The 17300-nt window shown below is 44.2% G+C and overlaps 1 long non-coding RNA gene across 1 annotated transcript; it reads right to left on the bottom strand.

Annotated features, from left to right (window-relative positions):
* Positions 1-9879: 9879 nt before the first annotated feature.
* LOC112443811 (uncharacterized) lies at positions 9880-17090 on the bottom strand. Its single transcript, XR_003032204.2, has 3 exons — positions 14227-17090; positions 12491-12595; positions 9880-12172 (listed from the first exon to the last, which is right to left on the bottom strand). It is a non-coding gene; the product is annotated as an uncharacterized lncRNA (long non-coding RNA).
* Positions 17091-17300: the final 210 nt, after the last annotated feature.

Raw genomic sequence — 17300 nt, 5'->3', positions numbered from 1 at the left:
GATATTTAGAGCTAGAGGGGAACCAACCACCCAGGAAATGGTTGTGAATATCCCTTCCACCATGGACAAAGATGCGTCAGAGGAGAAAACTTGATCAGCCTCATTTAGGCACAGACAGCGGGCGTGGAGTGTCAGAGCCTCTGAGTAGACCTGAGGCTTTGGCACAGGCGTGGCCAGTGGCCAGAAGGCGGTAGGCAAAGGCCTTGGCTGGGAGGCCAGACAGTCGAGCACAGCCTTTTCTCTTGAGTCGCTGACTCACCGAGTCCCACCTTTCCTGTCTAGCTGACTCCGGCTTAATCTGAAGGGTGCGGTGAAGACTCCCCGCCTTAAGCTGGAGATTTAACCTCACTTTTTTTTCTAGGGAAAGTGAATGACCCAAAGGATTTCGCTTGGGACTTGGCTGTTGTTGTGAAATCTATATTTTAGGCCAAATTTATAAAACTATGCTACATATGAAGAAGTTGGTTTTTGATTTTGCTTTTTAATGCCCTAAGGAAACCGCAGGGCCTTTGCAAGCATTTTCAAATAAAGATAAGTTCCTAAGAGCATATTCTAACTCTACATGTTGCAGGTAATTTTGCCAATACTGTTTCAATATTTAAGAACTAGACTTTTACTTTATTTTATTAGACAATACTCTAATAAATACTCTATTTTATTAGACAATAGCCCGTGTTGATATAGTGTCTTCACATGGTTACCAGGCCCCCAGACACGGCTCCTTCATCAGTGGCCAGGGGAGTTTCTAGGACTCAGGGTTCTGAAATGAGAGCTCTGTTTCCTGGCTCATTGAAACACATCCTGTCTGCTCTCTGGCCCAACCTCCAGGCCCCTTCCTGGCTTCTCGATGTCTCAGCCTGGTAACAACATATTAATTTCTTTGTTTGGTAAATTCTACTGTTGCTGGAAAGTGAAAGTGAAGTCACTCAGTCATGTCCAACTCTTTGCGACCCCATGGACTGTAGCCCACCAGGCTCCTCCCTCCATGGGATTTTCCAAGCAAGAGTACTGGAGTGAGTTGCCATTGCCTTCTCCAGGGGATCTTCCCGACCCAGGGATCGAATCCGGGTCTCCCGCATTCCAAGAAGACGCTTTAACCTCTGAGCCACCAGAGAAGCCCTAGCTCACACAAATTATGCGTGTTTGTGCTCAGCTGCTTCAGTCTGACTCTGCAATCCCATGGAATGTAGCCTGCCAGGCTGCTCTGTCCAGTGGGATTCTCCAGGCAAGAACACTGGAGTGGGTTGCCATGCCCTCCTCCAGGGGATCATCCTGACCCAGAGATCGAACCCTTGTCTCCTGCATTGCAGGCGGATTCTTTATTGCTGAGCTACCAGGGAAGCCCCCGGCTCAAAATGCATAACTTTCCACAAGCATTTCACATGATGTACTCTGCATATGTTAAATAAGCAGGGTGAAAGTCTTGACATACTCCTTTCCCGATTTGGAACCAGTCTGTTGTTCCATGTCCAGTTCTAACTGTTGTTTCCTGACCTGCATACAGATGTCTCAAGAGGCAGGTCAGGTGGTCTGGTATTCCAATCTCTTTAAGAATTTTCCACAGTTTGTTGTGATCCACACAGTCAAAGGCTTTGGTATAGTCAATAAAACAGAAGTAGATGTTTTTCTGGAACTCTCCTGCTTTTTTGATGATCCAACAGATGTTGGCAACTTAATCTCTGGTTTCTCTGCCTTTTCTAAATCCAGCCTGAACATCTGGAGGTTCACACTTCATGTACTGTTAAAGCCTGGCTTGGAGAATTTTGACCATTACTTTGCTAGTGTGTGAGATGAGTGCAATTCTGCAGTAGTTTGAGCATTCTTGGGCATTGCCTTTCTTTGGGATTAGAATGAAAACTGACCCTTTCCAGTCCTGTGGGCACTGCTGAGTTTTCCAAATTTGCTGGCATATTGAGTGCAGCACTTTAGCCACATCATCTTTTATGATTTGAAACAGCCCAGTTGGAATTCCATCACCTCCACTACCTTTGTTCATAGTGATGCTTTCTAAGGCCCACTTGACTTCACATTCCAGTATGTCTGGCTCCAGGTGAATGATCACACCATCATGGTTATCTGGGTCATGAAGATCATTTTTGTATAATTCTTCTGTGTATTCTTGCCACCTCTTCTTAATATCTTCTGCTTCTGTTAGGTCCATACCATTTCTGTCCTTTATCAAGCCCATCTTTGCATGAAATGTTCCCTTGGTATCTCTAATTTTCTTGAAGAGATCTCTAGTCTTTCCTATTCTGTTGTTTTCCTCTATTTCTTTGCGCTGATCGCTGAGGAAGGCTTTCTTATCTCTCCTTGCTATTCTTTGGAACTCTGCATTCAGATGTTTATATCTTTCCTTTTCTCCTTTGCCTTTCGTGTCTTTTCTTTTCCCAGCTAATTGGAAGGCCTCCTCGGACAATGATTTTGCCTTTTTGCATTTATTTTTCTTGGGGATGGTCTTGATCACTGCCTCCTGTACAGTGTCATGAACCTCTGTCCATAGTTCATCAGGCACTCTGTCTATCAGATCTAATCCCATGAATCTATTTCTCATTTCCACTGTATAGTCATAAGGGATTTGATTTAGGTCACACCTGAATGGTCTGGTGGTTTTCCCTACTTTCTTCAATTTCAGTCTGAATTTGGCAATAAGGAGTTCATGATCTGAGCCACAGAAAGCTTCCAGTCTTGTTTTTGCTGACTGTATAGAGCTTCTCCATCTTTGGCTGCAAAGAATATAATCAATCTGATTTCGGTATTGACCATCTGGTGATGTCCATGTGTAGAATCTTCTCTTGTGTTGTTGGAAGAGGGTGTTTGCTATGACCAGTGTGTTCTCTTGGCAAAAATCTGTTAGCCTTTGCCCTGCTTCATTCTGTACTCCAAGGCCAGATTTGCCTGTTACTCCAGGTATCTCTTGACTTCCCACTTTTGCATTCCAGTCCCCTATAATGAAAAGGACACAAATACTTCCTATGAGGAGCACAGAAAGGGAAGAACATCGGCCTCTCTTTCTCAGAAGCGGATACACCTGGGTCCCAGACCAGTCTTGCCCAGGCTTTCACTAGCTGTGTGACCTTGGGCAAGTTACTTAACTCCTCTGAGCCTCCATTACTTCTCTACCTTGTGGACAGTCAGTAGGACAAATTGTGGGAAATAATTAACACAATAGTAATAGATGGTATCAAGTATTATGATTAGGCCCGTAAGAATGAAGGAGCCAGAATTTCTATAAACAGCTGGTTTAGCCACTCTGTTGGAACTGACCCATCTTCCATGCTATGCAGTATGAAAAGCTAGGGTCTCAACCAATTATTTTTATTTATTTGTATTTTTTAGATTGTTCTTATGTGGACCATTATTTAAAGTCTTCATTGAATTTGTTACAATATTGTTTCTATTTTACATTATCATTTTTGGGCCACAAGGCATGAGGGATCTTAATTCCCTGACCAGAGATTGAACCTGCCCACCCTCCTACATTGGAAGGTGAAGCCTTAACCACTGGACCCCCAGGGAAGTCCCTCAACCAAATACTTTTCTAGCATTTAGGGAGGTGATTTTGACCCCATTCAAAGGCACTCCTCATAGTCTTCTATTAAAGTAGAAAACAACAGACCCACAAAACGATGTCTTGTTTATACTCAGTCATAGTAGAATAAGATGGAGTGCTTTTGTAATGGACACTGTTAATTTCTTTGGAAGCATCCATTTCACTGAATCCCAATTTCAGTCATAAAGACGAAGGGTCCCTCCACTCCACCAGGGTGGACCCCAGTTACCCTGTGCCAGTCAGTTTAATTCTTGATTCAGGGATGACCCTGAAGCTAAGTTAATAAGGAAAATGTCCAGCATTTTGTTTAAAGGTTCAAGGAAGAGAAATTCTCTCTTCCTCCGAGAAGATGTGCCTCAGACATGGAAAGTCAGGAGCTGCTGCAACCATTCCTTCTGGGAGAGTCCAAACTGAGAATGAAATCACTCGAGAAGGGCAAGGGCAAAGCCAAACAGATCTTGAAAACACAGAGCCTGGGAGCTGATCAAAGTGCTCCTGAAACTTACTAGAATGTTGGACTTTTCAACTTCTTGAGTCAATAAATGCCGTTACAACCATTTACCATTGAATTATATGATGTGTGTGCCCTAACCTATCTTAGAGTTTCCCTTGTGGCTCAGCTGGTAAAGAATCTGCCTGCAATGTGGGAGATCCCTGGGTTGGGAAGATTCCCTGGAGAAGGGAAAGGCTACCCACGCCAGTATTCTGGCCTGGAGAATTCAATGGACTACAGTCCATGGGGTCACAAAGAGTAGGACAAGATTGAGTGACTTTCACACCTATCTTAACTGTTATGGCTTTAGTGTGGATTTTTCAAACTGTAAGGTCTATATATCAACATAATTTCCTTTTTGCCTTAACTGTGTAGAATTACATAATGTCAGGTTTGGGTACTTTGGCAAAGGATAGCAATAAGACCATGAAGGAGGCTGAGAATGTGGTCAGTGGGGACTCCAAGACCAACTGGTCATCAAGGAGCAGCACAGGTCCTGGATATGCCTACAAGGACAGAAGGGAGATTAAATGTGCACAAAGGCTTCCAACAGCTGGGACAGGATCAGGCACAGAGGAGACCTTTGAAAAAGATAGCAATTCTCCCCTGGGGCAGCATTTCTAACAATGAGCAAAGAAGTACCTACGTCAGACACACCTGAGGAGTAAAGGAGTGTTGCTAAGAATGGAAATTCCTGGGCCTCAATCTAGGCCTATTAAATTTGATTTTAAGGAAATCTGATTTTGGGAAAGCCATGCCTCCGACGAGTTCCTGAACTGAATCTACTGCATTCCAAATTTCCTAAACTTGCCGGCCCATGAGACTGACCCAGAGCACTTTTTAGTGGCTAGACCCACTAGTGCCCCATCCCAGAACTCATGAATCAGAATCTCCAGGGTAAGAGTTTAGGAATATTTATATTTAACAAGCACCCCCAGGAGATTCTTATGACTAAGTTCATCTAGGAAAAGCTTCCCGGGGAAATCCATTGACACTGGAGACCGGAGGCTCCCACACCCCAGGTCTGCTGGACATGTGGCTTAGAAGATGTGCCTGTGACATCAGATCCAAGGTCCCTCAAGACGGTGAGCATCCCTACACTCTCCAGGCCCACTGGATACCATCTTGGGCCTTCTCATGGTTACAAGCATCAAGGCCAGCTACCCAGAACTGAGCATTTTCCTGCAGTGATCCTCACACCCCAGGCTCCTCTCTTTCCCTTATTATTGTATCTCAACCATGGCTACTTTAAGTCATCTGAGGAGCTTTAAATAAAATTGTTGTGGGGCTCCAACTCAACCAATTAAATCAAAATGGCAGGGACTCCCCTAAGTATCCACTGGTTAAGAATCTGCCTTCCAACGCAGAGGACACAGGTTTGATCCCTGGTCAAGGATCCCATGCGCTCCGAGGCAACTAAGCCTACTTGTCACACCTAGAGAAGTCTGTACAACAGTGAAGACCCAGTGCAGCATAAAAGAAAGAAAGAAAGAAATCAGACTGACACAGACTGGGGAAATGGGATTATTTATTACGCCTCCATCCTCCACCTAGCTGACTCAAATGACTCAAATGCAGCCATGGCTGCAAAACACTGTGGAGTTGTTACCACTCTCTTTCTCTAATCTTTATTGTTAACTGCCCTGCCTCAGCATTTTTATTTAAAAAGATCCTCTTTAACTATTGCTGCAGATGGGTGTGGGAATTCTTTTAAACAGTTTAATTGACTCATTAATTCCGTCAAAGAGTCAGTGAGTTTATTTTTTAAATATCCAACATATAGGTGAGTAAGCGTCTTTTTAAATCCTTCCTCAATGATGGAATATACGTCATGAGGCTTTCTAGATGCACAACTACGAACTGTGCTTACCTTTTTAGTAGTAATGGAGTATTTAGCATTCAGTGCCTATCACTCCTCGAGAGTGGGAAAACAAATCTAGATAAACACTAAGAGATGCTCTTGACCTTGAGCCGGGCAGATTGATCCTCCGAAGAAGCTTGGTCACGTACATGAGAAGCCATGCTTGCCCAGTGCTCCAGCCCAGGGGACTTACAAGAGGACGGTGCACTGGGGCAGATTTAGAATCCCCTTCTCCCCAACCCTGGCCACCACAAAAGTAAAACATAAAGAATCCTTCTTAATGGAAACAGTAAGCAAAGACGCCTACAGGTCAGAGTTTCTCACTGCCACATGGATCGTTAGGAGGAAAACTCTCAATCGGTCATTTTGGAATAACACTAAAGAGAAACTCAATGTTTCCAAAGCCCCTCTCCAAGGGCTTTCCTCAGGACACATCAGCAGAAGTCTGCTCTTGCCAACTGATCACTCAGCACCCCCACACAGCCGTCACAGTCCTGAAGGATCCCGGAGTCAGATGGAAGGATTATGGAAAGGTTTGGTGGAGAAATTAATGAAACCAATCCAACTACAGTGGAAAAAAGAGCTCTCGGGAAGTAGAGCAGAAAATTACTTAGATGACCATGTACTTTACAGACTGTTTATAGGCATGAGCTGGATGCAGTGGAAAAAACTTTACAATGAGTGACCAGAGTCCTAAGACCCGTCCCAACCATAACATTACTGCCTCTGTGACCTCAGGCAAGCCTCTGAATCCTTCTGAATCTCGGTCTCCTCATCTGCAAAGGGGAGATGATTACAACTAGCTCACTCGATTGTAATGTAGATCAAAGTAAATTGCATGGAGGAAAGTCCTTTGAAAGGGACTTGGTTGTTTAAAAGCAGGGTGTCATTAATATAATTCCATGGCAAAGCAGCACATTTGAAAAGAAGACTGGCCTGTGTGCACAGATACAGTCGGGCACCTAGAGATGGTAAACTCTGTGCTGTGAAAACTCTTAGTGAAGAACTTTGAGCAGTTAGGTGCTCCAGAGCAAACTGAAGGACACGGAGAACTTGGAGAAGGTTCACAAAAGAGCCACAGAGATGATTAAAGAGACAGAAAATCAAAACCATGCTCAGGAAAGGTTAAAAGAACCAAGTTCATTCTGCCTGGAGAAGACAAGTTTACAGGGTAATTTAATCATTGTTTACAAGCACACGCAGGCTGGTGTCCAGCTGTTCTTTCCGAGGGACAGAGGAGAAGAAAGTCTCCTAGATCCTCGCCACTGGCAGATATTGACAAGCGAGGTTTCAAGTCATCGTGCACCACTCTGGTGGTTCATCATACAGGATAATTTGCCATTTTTCTAAGCCAAAAGTTCTAACCAAAGGTATCTGGATAAAACCCATTAGCTCAGCAGGGACTGAGTCTATCCACCCACCTACCCTAGAAATCTCAACGTGTTCTCTGCTAATTATCACATATAGCAATTCGCAGAAATAGCGATCGAAATATCCACCTTTGAATGTTTACTGGGTACCAAGCAGTTTGTGCTCAAAGTTTTACGGGAAGTATTTCATTTTGTGGAGAAACACAATGAGGCATGGATCAATTAAATAATCTGCTCAAGGTCACCCTGCTAGTCAATGGAGGGGCCAGAACGTTAACCCAGGTGTAAGCCAGAACTCAAGTTCTGCCTCTCTGCAGCAAGCTGTGCTTCTTTGTGAAAAATGGCCCCCCAAATGAAGGGACCATCTAGTGTTGATGAAAGCAACTAAGCAACATAAAGAACTCAGACAATGATTTTTTTAATGTAATTTTATTTATTTATTTATTTTTAGCTGTGCTGGGTCTTCGTTGCTGGGCATGTTTTTCTCTATTTGTGGCAACCAGGGGCTACTCTGTAATTGTGTGCACGGGCTTCTTATTCCAGTGGCTTCTCTCTCTGTGGAGCCCAAGTTCATGGGCTTCAGTAGTTGTGGTTTGCGGGCTCTAGAGCACAGGCTCAACAGTTGTGGTGCTCGGGCATAATTGCTCCGTGGCATGTGGGATCTTCCTAGACCAGGGATTGAACCCAAGTCTCCTGCCTTCACAGGCAGATTCCTTACTACTGAGCCACCAGGCACACCCCAAAGTGATGATTCTTACCAGAAACCCAGGTGCATTGAATTTGCGTGCAACCGATCTTTACTGTACAACCTAGACCACCTCAGATTGTGGCTTTTCGCTCCATGCTATTTCAGTGCATTTGGAGATTTTTTGTTTCTACATTTATCTGTCTTCCCAGACCGATTCATTCTGGACTCTGATCATCTTGCCAGTGCTTGTCTAGGGTGCTCTTTCCCTGTCCCGTAGCAGCCGACACTTGTCACCCACACAAAATGCCAGCGTCACACGTGACACTGCTTTTTGTCTATTTTTTTTGTCTATTTCACACCTTCTCATATTAATGGCAACCCGCTCCAGTGTTCTTGCCTGGAGAATCCCAGGGACGGGAAGCCTGGTTGGCTGTCATCTGTGGGGTCGCACAGAGTCGGACACGACTGAAGCGACGCAGCAGCAGCATATCTGTACTGTTTTCCACAGTCTGATGGCAATACCTGTATTTTCTGGGCAAATTCTTCAGTTCTTTTTCACAGAGTCTGAGATGAACCAGCACAAGTATTATTAGCCTGCGAGATCTTGCTGATAAAAGAGACAATCTAGGGACTTTCCTGGTGGTCTAGTGGTTAAGACTCCGAGCTTTCAATACGGGGAGGGGGACAGGGGGTAGGGAGGGGGGTCAATCTCCAGTTAGGGAACTAAGATCCCACATGCTGTGCAACATGGCCAAAAATATATAAATAAACAACAATAAGAATAATAAAATAATTAAAAAAAAAAAAAAGGGCCAATCTGGTCGCGGTGCTAACTGGCCCCTTGTCTGCACTTTGACAGGAATCTGGGCATCACTGAGGCCAAGCTACTGGACCCGAAACCCTGGACGAGTGAGGAAATACCATCCGGCCGGGTACCTGGACTCCTAGACATCAGGAAAGCTCAGGTGTGCTGAGTCTTTCTGGTCCAAGCCAAGTCATAGGACTAGCATTTGATAAGAGTGACCTACAAACAGCATGGAGGGAGGTTCTACAGAGAAATATGAAGGACTCTAAAAGTGCTTCAGAAAAATCCGACAGTCCAAAGTTTTGGATGGGTATTATTTGCTTTTCTTGGCAGAAAATACTAAAAATCAAATGAGTGTGATGCATGGAAATACCCAGTTTTTAGCTGAGTTTAAATATAACTGACTCCCCACGTGGTACTAGTGGTAAAGAACCTGACTGCCAACGCACAAGACATAAGAGATTTAGATTTGACCCCCTGGAGGAGGGCATGGCAACGCACTCCGGTCTTCTTGCCTGGAGAATCCCATGGACAAAGGAATCTGGGGTGCTCTAGTCCCTAGGGTCACCCAGAATTGGACACGACTGAAACAGCTTAGCGCAGCACAAATATAACTAGGATCCTTCTTTAGAAAACATCAACTTTATTCCTGATAATGAAAATGGTGTTTGCCTTAAGTTTAATTAATTGTTCAACTATCAATGTGCTATGAGACCCTTTTTAACCCTAGAATGGAGACTTTATGAGCATGTCTCCTATCAATCTCATGAAAACACAGGAAAGGAGCCTAAGAAAACTTCCGCTGCTATTCCTGACACCTCTCATTTATATACTTAGGCATTATCCACTGCAAGATGTCCCCTCTTGTCCCAAGCTTCTGGGTTATCTCCTGCCGCTCTGTTTATGTATCATTGAAAAATACTAACATATTTTAATAGATAGAAAAAGCCTAATTAAGAAGTTTTTACTAAAAATGAGATGCTATCTTCTAAAGCAGGGGTCCTCAACCCCTGGGTTCTAAACGCCAGATGACCTGAGGCAGAGCTGATGTAATAACAATAGAAATAAGGTGCACGATAAATGTAGTGCACTTGAAACATCCTGAAACCATCCCCCCGCCTCATCTGTGGAAAATCTGGTGCAAAAAAGGTTGGGACCCGCTATTTTAAAGCCAAATTGAAATCGTGCTATTCAAAGTCTATTTTTCACATGACTCTCTTCTACCAGTACGAATAACTTCAAACCTACCAGAATTCTCCTGCATTTTTGACAGAACAAATGGCACTTTTTCTTAGATTTCCCTCTATCATCTCTAACCAGCAGTTCCCAAAACACTGCCCTCCTCCCTTAATTAGTTCACACTTTTAATCACCCTGTTCATTCAAACAAATAAACAAGCACAAATCTGCTAGCACACCGTGCCTTGAAGTTGCTTTTTTGTTTGTTTTTGTTCCGTCGTTAAGTCATGTCCGACTCATTGTGACCCCATGGACTGCAGCACGCTGGGCTCCCTTGACCATCACCAACTCCTACAGCTTGCTCAAACTCATGCCCACTGAGTTGGTGGTGCTATCTAACCATCTCATCCTCTGCCACCCCCTTCTCCTTTGGCCTTCAATCTTTCCCAGAATCAGGGTGTTTTCTAATGGATCGGCTCCTCGCATCCGATGGCCAAAGTATTGGAGCTTCAGCATCAGTCCTTCCAATGAATATTCAGGGTTGATTTCCTTTAGGATGACTGGTTTGATCTCCTTGCAGCCCAAGGAAATCAAAGTCTTCAAGAGTCTTCCCCAGCACCACAAGTCAAAAGTATCAGTTCTTCAGTGCTCAGCCTTCTTTATGGTCCAACTCTCACATCCATACATGACTACTGGAAAAACCATAGCTTTGACTAGACGGACATTTGTTGGCAAAGTGATAGCTCTGCTTTGTATATGCTGTCTAGATTTGTCATAGCTTTCCTTTCAGGGAGTAAGCATTTTTTTTATTTCTTGGCTGCAGCCACTGTCCACAGTGAATTTGAGGTCCTGGAGGCTCCCTAAGTTATCTTTGAATAGCTGGTGATTGAAAAATATCTGGAACACCTCTGCCTCTCTTGTCCCATCTTTTTCCTTTATCCCCCTCATTCATTCCCCTTCAGCCACACTAACTTCCTGCTCCTCAAACACACCAAAAAGCATTTCTGCCTCAGGGCCTTTGCACATTCTGTTCCCTTTGGCTCAAATGCCTTTCCCCATGATATTCCTATGGATCTTTTTGTTGAGCTCCTTCCAGGCTCTTGGCTTCCTGCAATTTAACAGTAAGATCACCCTGGTCCACTGATTCAATAAAGCATCTCCCCACCCAGTGGACACCTCTGCAGAGAACTAACCTCCTTCCTCACTTTATTTCCTCTCGCGGCGCTTCCCAACATCGGACATTTACACGTGTCACTTGTTGATTTGCTTGTCAGACTCTTTCATATAAGCTCCATGAGCACTTATGTATATAAAACTGAATCACGTTGCTGTATACCAGGAACTAACGCAACGTCGTAACTCAACTACACATGCGTGCTCAGTCATTTTAGTCGTGTCTGACTGTTTGCAACCCTATGGACTGTAGTGCACCAGGCTCCTCTGTCCATGGGATTTTCCAGGCAAGAATACTGCAGTGGGTTGCCATGCTCTGCTCCACGGGATCTTCCTGACCGAGCGATCAAACCCATGTCTCCTGCATTGCAGGCAGATTCCTTACCACTGAGTCACCAGGAAACCCATAAATCAACTACACTTTCACTTTAAAATGTTTGTAATTTGAAAGTTGTTTTTAAAAAAATCAGAACACAATATTATAATGACAAGAATCAGCATGCATCAAAATTTTTCTATTTACCACAGCACTAATCTTAAGACCATATATCGAATAAATAGCAGAGTGAGCCACAGGACATTGTCACATACATTGGAGAGGGTTATTTACTCTTTCTCAGGCTTCAGAGAAGACAATATTTGATCAAAGTCCTGCAGGGCAATTCGTGTTCTGTGTGAGGGTCGGAAGAGGAGACTAACAGATGCCAGGACAAAAAGCAGGAGAACACTTTAAGGAAAAACTGCGGGTGACGATCCCTACGCAATATTCCACCTAGAGTTCACCCTCTAGGGAGGGGGAGAATTCCACCCTCCTCGTCCATGAACTCACCGTGCCTGTCCAGCATCTTCAAGCGGTTCTCTTGAAACAAGATAAAATTGACCCGTTGGAATTCCCTCGAGGAACGTGTGCCGATCCTGCCTACACTTGGCGTGGTTTTCTGGGAAACCGCACATGCATGTGTGTCTCCGCACATCAGCTCAGAAAACAAATGAGTCTGGCCTCACGCATTTCCTCTTCTTCTCCTCAACAGTCAGGGAGAAAGTGGGGTTCAGCCTGTCCATCCAAAAAAAAAAAAAAGACTCAAAGACTTTGCAAACTTATGGTTGCCGGGAGAAGGGGGGGAAGGAATAGTTGGGGAGTTTGGGATGCACATGTCCACACTGCTATATTTAAAATGGGTAACCAACAAGGACCTCCTGTAGGGCACGCTCTGCTCAATATTATGTAACAATGCCAGTGGGAAAAGAATTTGAAAAAGAATATATATATGTATATATATTCTTAAGAAAAGGAAAAAAGAAACTGTAAAAAGCAAAAAAAGGAAAAGAAAAGAGCCTCTGATGTTGCTGAAGCAGCAGATTCTTGACATACCCATGGCATTAGGGCCGGTGTAGCTGAGCCCCCGTTCAGCCTGGAGTCTCAGGTCTGTGGGAATCTCTCAGGTTGCCGACCTATGAATGGCGCTGGGAGGGGCAGCTGAGTAGGAGAGAGGAGGAAGAAAGAACCAAGAATGAGTCCAGCAAAAGTGGACTCAGCAAAGAGAAACAGCCCCTGAAAAGTTGGCAGATCAGCTGTCTCTAATGATGTCTCACGCTTTTCAGAACAAACTTACTGAAAGACTGATGATAAACTCTAAAAACGGATGCTCAGGCCTTAGCAGCCTAAAACTCTAATCTCCCTCAAAACATTTTCAAACATTAAGTTGCAATACTGCTGAATTAATCGCATTATTTTCAGGACATCTGGCTTTATCTCCCACATGTCCATAATACTCCTATCTCCCCAAATCACCTTTTTGCCCACATGAGAAATATACATCTTTGTAAGGTATGAAAGTTACTGGCCTCTCTTTCCCTTTAGGGATTGAACTGACACCTTGGGGAAAAACACCACCTACTTATCCGTTTTTGATATTGAATAGCCAGGTGAAGTCAAGCAGTCAATAGATACACCTAAAATACAAAATTGAGGGAATTCCCTGGTGGTCCAGTGACTAGGATTCCACAGTTTCACTGCAGAGGGCCTAGGTTCAATCTTTGGTTAAGGAACTAAGATCCCACAAACTGAGCAGTGTGGCCAAAAATTAAAAATAATAAACTACAAAGTTGATGAGAAAGGCAGAGTTTGCAAATGAAAGTAATTAAACTCCTTAGTCAAAACAGAGAAAAAGAAAATGCAGCCAATAAATTATTAGAATAGAAAAAGATTTTCTTAATGAAAGAACACCATGGAAATGACAGTTAAAAATGGAATTAATTTTTATATAATAAGAGATAATATTCTTGCCAAAGGAACACCAATACAGAAGCTACTTTCAAACCCTCCATCATGTCACAATATATAGCAGCCCAAATATTTTTTAGCAATTCCTTTCACTAGGTCCATATAATCAAAGCTATGGTTTTTCTAGCGGATGTGAGAGTTGGACCATAAAGAAGGCTGAGCACTGAAGAACTGATGCTTTCGAATTGTGGTGCTGGAGAAGACACTTGAGACTCCCTTGGACAGCAAGATCAAACAAGTCAGTTATAAAGGAAATCAATCCTGAATATTCACTGGAAGGACTGATGCTGAAGCTGAAATTCCAATACTCTGGCCACCTGATGTGAAGAACTGACTCATTTGAAAAGACCCTGATGCTGGGAAAGATCGAAGGCAGGAGGAGAAGGGAACAACAGAGGATGAGATGGTTGGATGGCATCACCGACTCGACGGACATGAGTTTGACCAGGCTCCAGGAGATGGTGAAGGACAGGGGATGCAGTCCAGGGGGTTGCAAAGAGTTGGACACGACTGAGCGACTGAACAGCAACAACAACATCTATTAATATCTGGTTTGTGCATTTCTTCACCAGGCTGAACCCTTCATGGGGTTCTCTAAGCTATGTGGTATAGAGACAACTTTTTTCCTCTGGAAGGGTAACGTTTATAAAAGGTTCTAGAGACACATTTATTCAGGCTTAGAATTTAGATCTTAACTCAGGCTTCAGGGAGTTTATGTGCCTTTGAGAATGAGTTTTGCCACTTAACCCTACACGGCCCGTGGGTGGACTTAGAAACAGGAAAGTGCCTCTGATGAACAGGCACTTCTGGGCAATTGAATTCACCTATTTCCTTTGTTCACTCAGCTCTCATAAGACCATCATCCCAGGGATCCTTGCTGAAAAAGAAAAAAACAAAAAACTGTCAAGTCACGAGAGTTAAATCATAAGAAGTTGGATGCTTGAGTTTTCTGGTTGGATTGGCGTCTCTTGTGTCTTTGCTTTTTGACAGGCAGCATGAAAGACAATTTAGCTGCATGACGTTCAGTTTCTGACCCCCAGCAGCTGGTTGCGAACCCCAGCCTCGCTTAGCTCTTCGCTTAGAACCAGACTGTGTTCCCAGGCACTTGTGAGTAAGGAGGCCTAGGGAAGACAGAGCGTTTGCATGCACAGGCGCGCAAACACAAAGTCCGCTTCCGGCGAGGACTGCAGCCTGCCGCACAGTGGGAACCCGGGACGCAAGACAACAGCTGCAGGTTTCCCGCGCTCCCGTTCAGCTGGGAACGCGGGCTGGAGAGCAGAAATAAATCACGTGGAACTTGCTGTCATCTCTCTACCTTCCTGCTAAAGCCTCCGACGACGCTGCCGCTCGACTGGCTGGAGTCGCTGCGGTTTTTAAACGAAGGCTGGAGACTGGCGTTGGCAGCGCTGCCTAATTTTTAGCTAATACCTTTGTGGGTTCCGCGTTCGCATCTGGCTAGTGCCATCACGCTGGGTAGGATTATAATCGGCCGCTGCTCTTTCCCAAGCAGGAAGCTGGAGTCCTGTTACCGACAGCCTTGCACAGAGGCTGGTTCCAAACAACAACAGCACATCACAGCCAGGGAAGGGTCTGTGGTGCGGGACTTCTCCCAAGGCATAAAAGAGAGAGAGAGAGAGAAATGTGTTAACTGTGCTAACAGTGCCAAGTAATATGCTTCGTTAAAAATTTAATCACCTACAAGTGCAAAACAAGTGCAAAGCAATCATGTTGTAATTAGCACAGCAATTAACACCTCCCTTTTCGATAGCACATGCATCCGAGGAAGTGCAGGATTGCAAGTGTTTATGCTGCTGACAGGCTCGGTTCCTATAGAGAGGGGGAAAATTGCTTAAATAGAATTTTTGGGGGTTTTTTGGCATTTGGACTGTTATGTGTTCATGAAATCTCAGAACCAGCTGCCATTTTGGTTTTTGTCCGAAAGTTGTTTTGCTGTGGCCTGCAACTCACCAACTTCCCCACTTTGCTGTTCTCAGAAGCTTCTTTTTAGCCTCCCTTTCCTCTTGTGGCTCAGCTGGTAAAGAATCTGCCTGCAATGCGGGAGACCTGGGTTCAATCCCTGGGTTGAGAAGATCCCCTGGAGAAGGGAAAGGCTACCCACTCCAGTGTTCTGGCCTGGAGAATTCCTTGAACTGTATAGTCCATGGAGTCACAAAGAGTCGGACACAACTGAGCGACTTTCACTTCCTCTTCGCTAGCACTAAAATATGAATAAATCAGCATGAGGAGCACAGTTGCATGCTGAATAGAGCTTCCTGTCCCCCTCCCCAAAATAATAATAATGATTGTCTCAGTATGTCATCAGAAATCAAATCACTGGCAAGGTAAATGATTGTTGGAAAAATTGCACCAAGAGAATTATCACTTCAGAAAACTTAAGTCTCATATACTGCCAAGCCCGGTCACAGATGCAAAACTCTTCTTAGAAACTAATAGCCAATTCTTTAAGGAAGTAAGATGGGGAAGGAAGGTGGACATTCTCTCCTTACACATCAACCGTATCCAGCAGGTCTGATCACCAGTATCGCCTGCAAAGTGTGAGGTAAGACACTGCCCACGGACTTGACTTACAGCTTCCCCAGCATTCATTTCAATACATAGAGATCTGAGGGAGAAACAGTCTTCAGTTCCCGTGTCACATGTGTGTGTGCTCAGTTGGGTCTGAGTCTTTGCAACTCCATGGACTGTAGCCCACCAGGCTCCTCTGTCCATGGAATTTTCCCAGCAAGAATAATGGAGTGGGTTGCCATTTCCTCCTCCAGGGGACCTTCTCAATCCAGAGATCAAACCCAAGTCTCTTGTATCTTCTGCATTGGCAAGCAGATTCTTTACCACTATGCAGCCTTCATGTTGGCACCCGAAACAAATGGAAGTGTGACAGCCTGTATAGTCTTAGACGCTCCTTATTGGACATTCACTCCGGGCCCTCAAATCCTTGGCATGGTTTAGGAATTACTATGAGAGGGACTTCCTTGGTGGTCCAGTGTTTAAAAATCCGCCTTGCAAAATGCAGGGGACAATGTTCTGCTGTAGCCACGCGTTCCGGGAAACAAACTCACTCAGAAGGACAATGCAGATACTGGAGTGCAGTTTATTACACAGGCAGGCCCAAGGCAGAGTCTCCTCTTAGCCAAGGACCCCAACTGACTTTTGTGAAAACCTTTAACACCTTAAGTGTACTGCTCAAGCCCAAATCCCCAAATTCCTTAAACCCTAGCCTGGAAAGTGTTAAAGGGAGATACAATCAGGTTACAGCCGTGACTCATAATCAGAAGGGTCAGCTGGTTATGCATTGTAGCCTACACCAATGGGTGCCATCAAGATTACAAAGGTGATTGATTACAAAAGTGATTGACTACATAGGGGATCATCACATTCTTTTTGGCGACGGGAAATCTTGGTGTGAAATCTGGTGTTTATCAGTCTGGGAGGCCAGTTCGGCCATAGTTATGTTATCCCCATGGCTACCAGGCACATGGTCCGAAGCTCACCTGAAAGTGCAAGATGGAGTTTCCTTCTTTTTCAAGATGGAGTTGGCTCAGTCTGTTCCTCTCCTCCGTCAGTTCAGTCCTTAATCCAGGAAGATTCCACATGCCATGGAGCAACTAAGCCTGTGTGTCTCCATTACTGAACCTGTGCCCTAGAGCCCAGGAACCACAACTATAGGAGCTTTAAAAAAAAGAAAAGAAATTACGAAAGAAGGGAACCTAGCTAAGGTCTCTAAAACTTCAAATGTGTTTGAAAGGAGTTTTATAAGAAAACTAAAAAAAAAAAAAAAACTGATGAAACATCTAGGGATTTAAGAATGCAATGAACAGGATGAGAGAAAAGCAAATTAAATTTGTAGAAGGAATGCGTTTTACTCTTTTTGGCCATTGCT

This window comes from Bos taurus, chromosome 23 (genome assembly GCF_002263795.3).
Source record: "Bos taurus isolate L1 Dominette 01449 registration number 42190680 breed Hereford chromosome 23, ARS-UCD2.0, whole genome shotgun sequence".
Taxonomy (NCBI): domain Eukaryota; kingdom Metazoa; phylum Chordata; class Mammalia; order Artiodactyla; family Bovidae; genus Bos; species Bos taurus.
The sequence above is the reverse complement of the archived record's forward strand: the minus strand, read 5'-3'. Positions and strand labels throughout refer to the sequence as shown.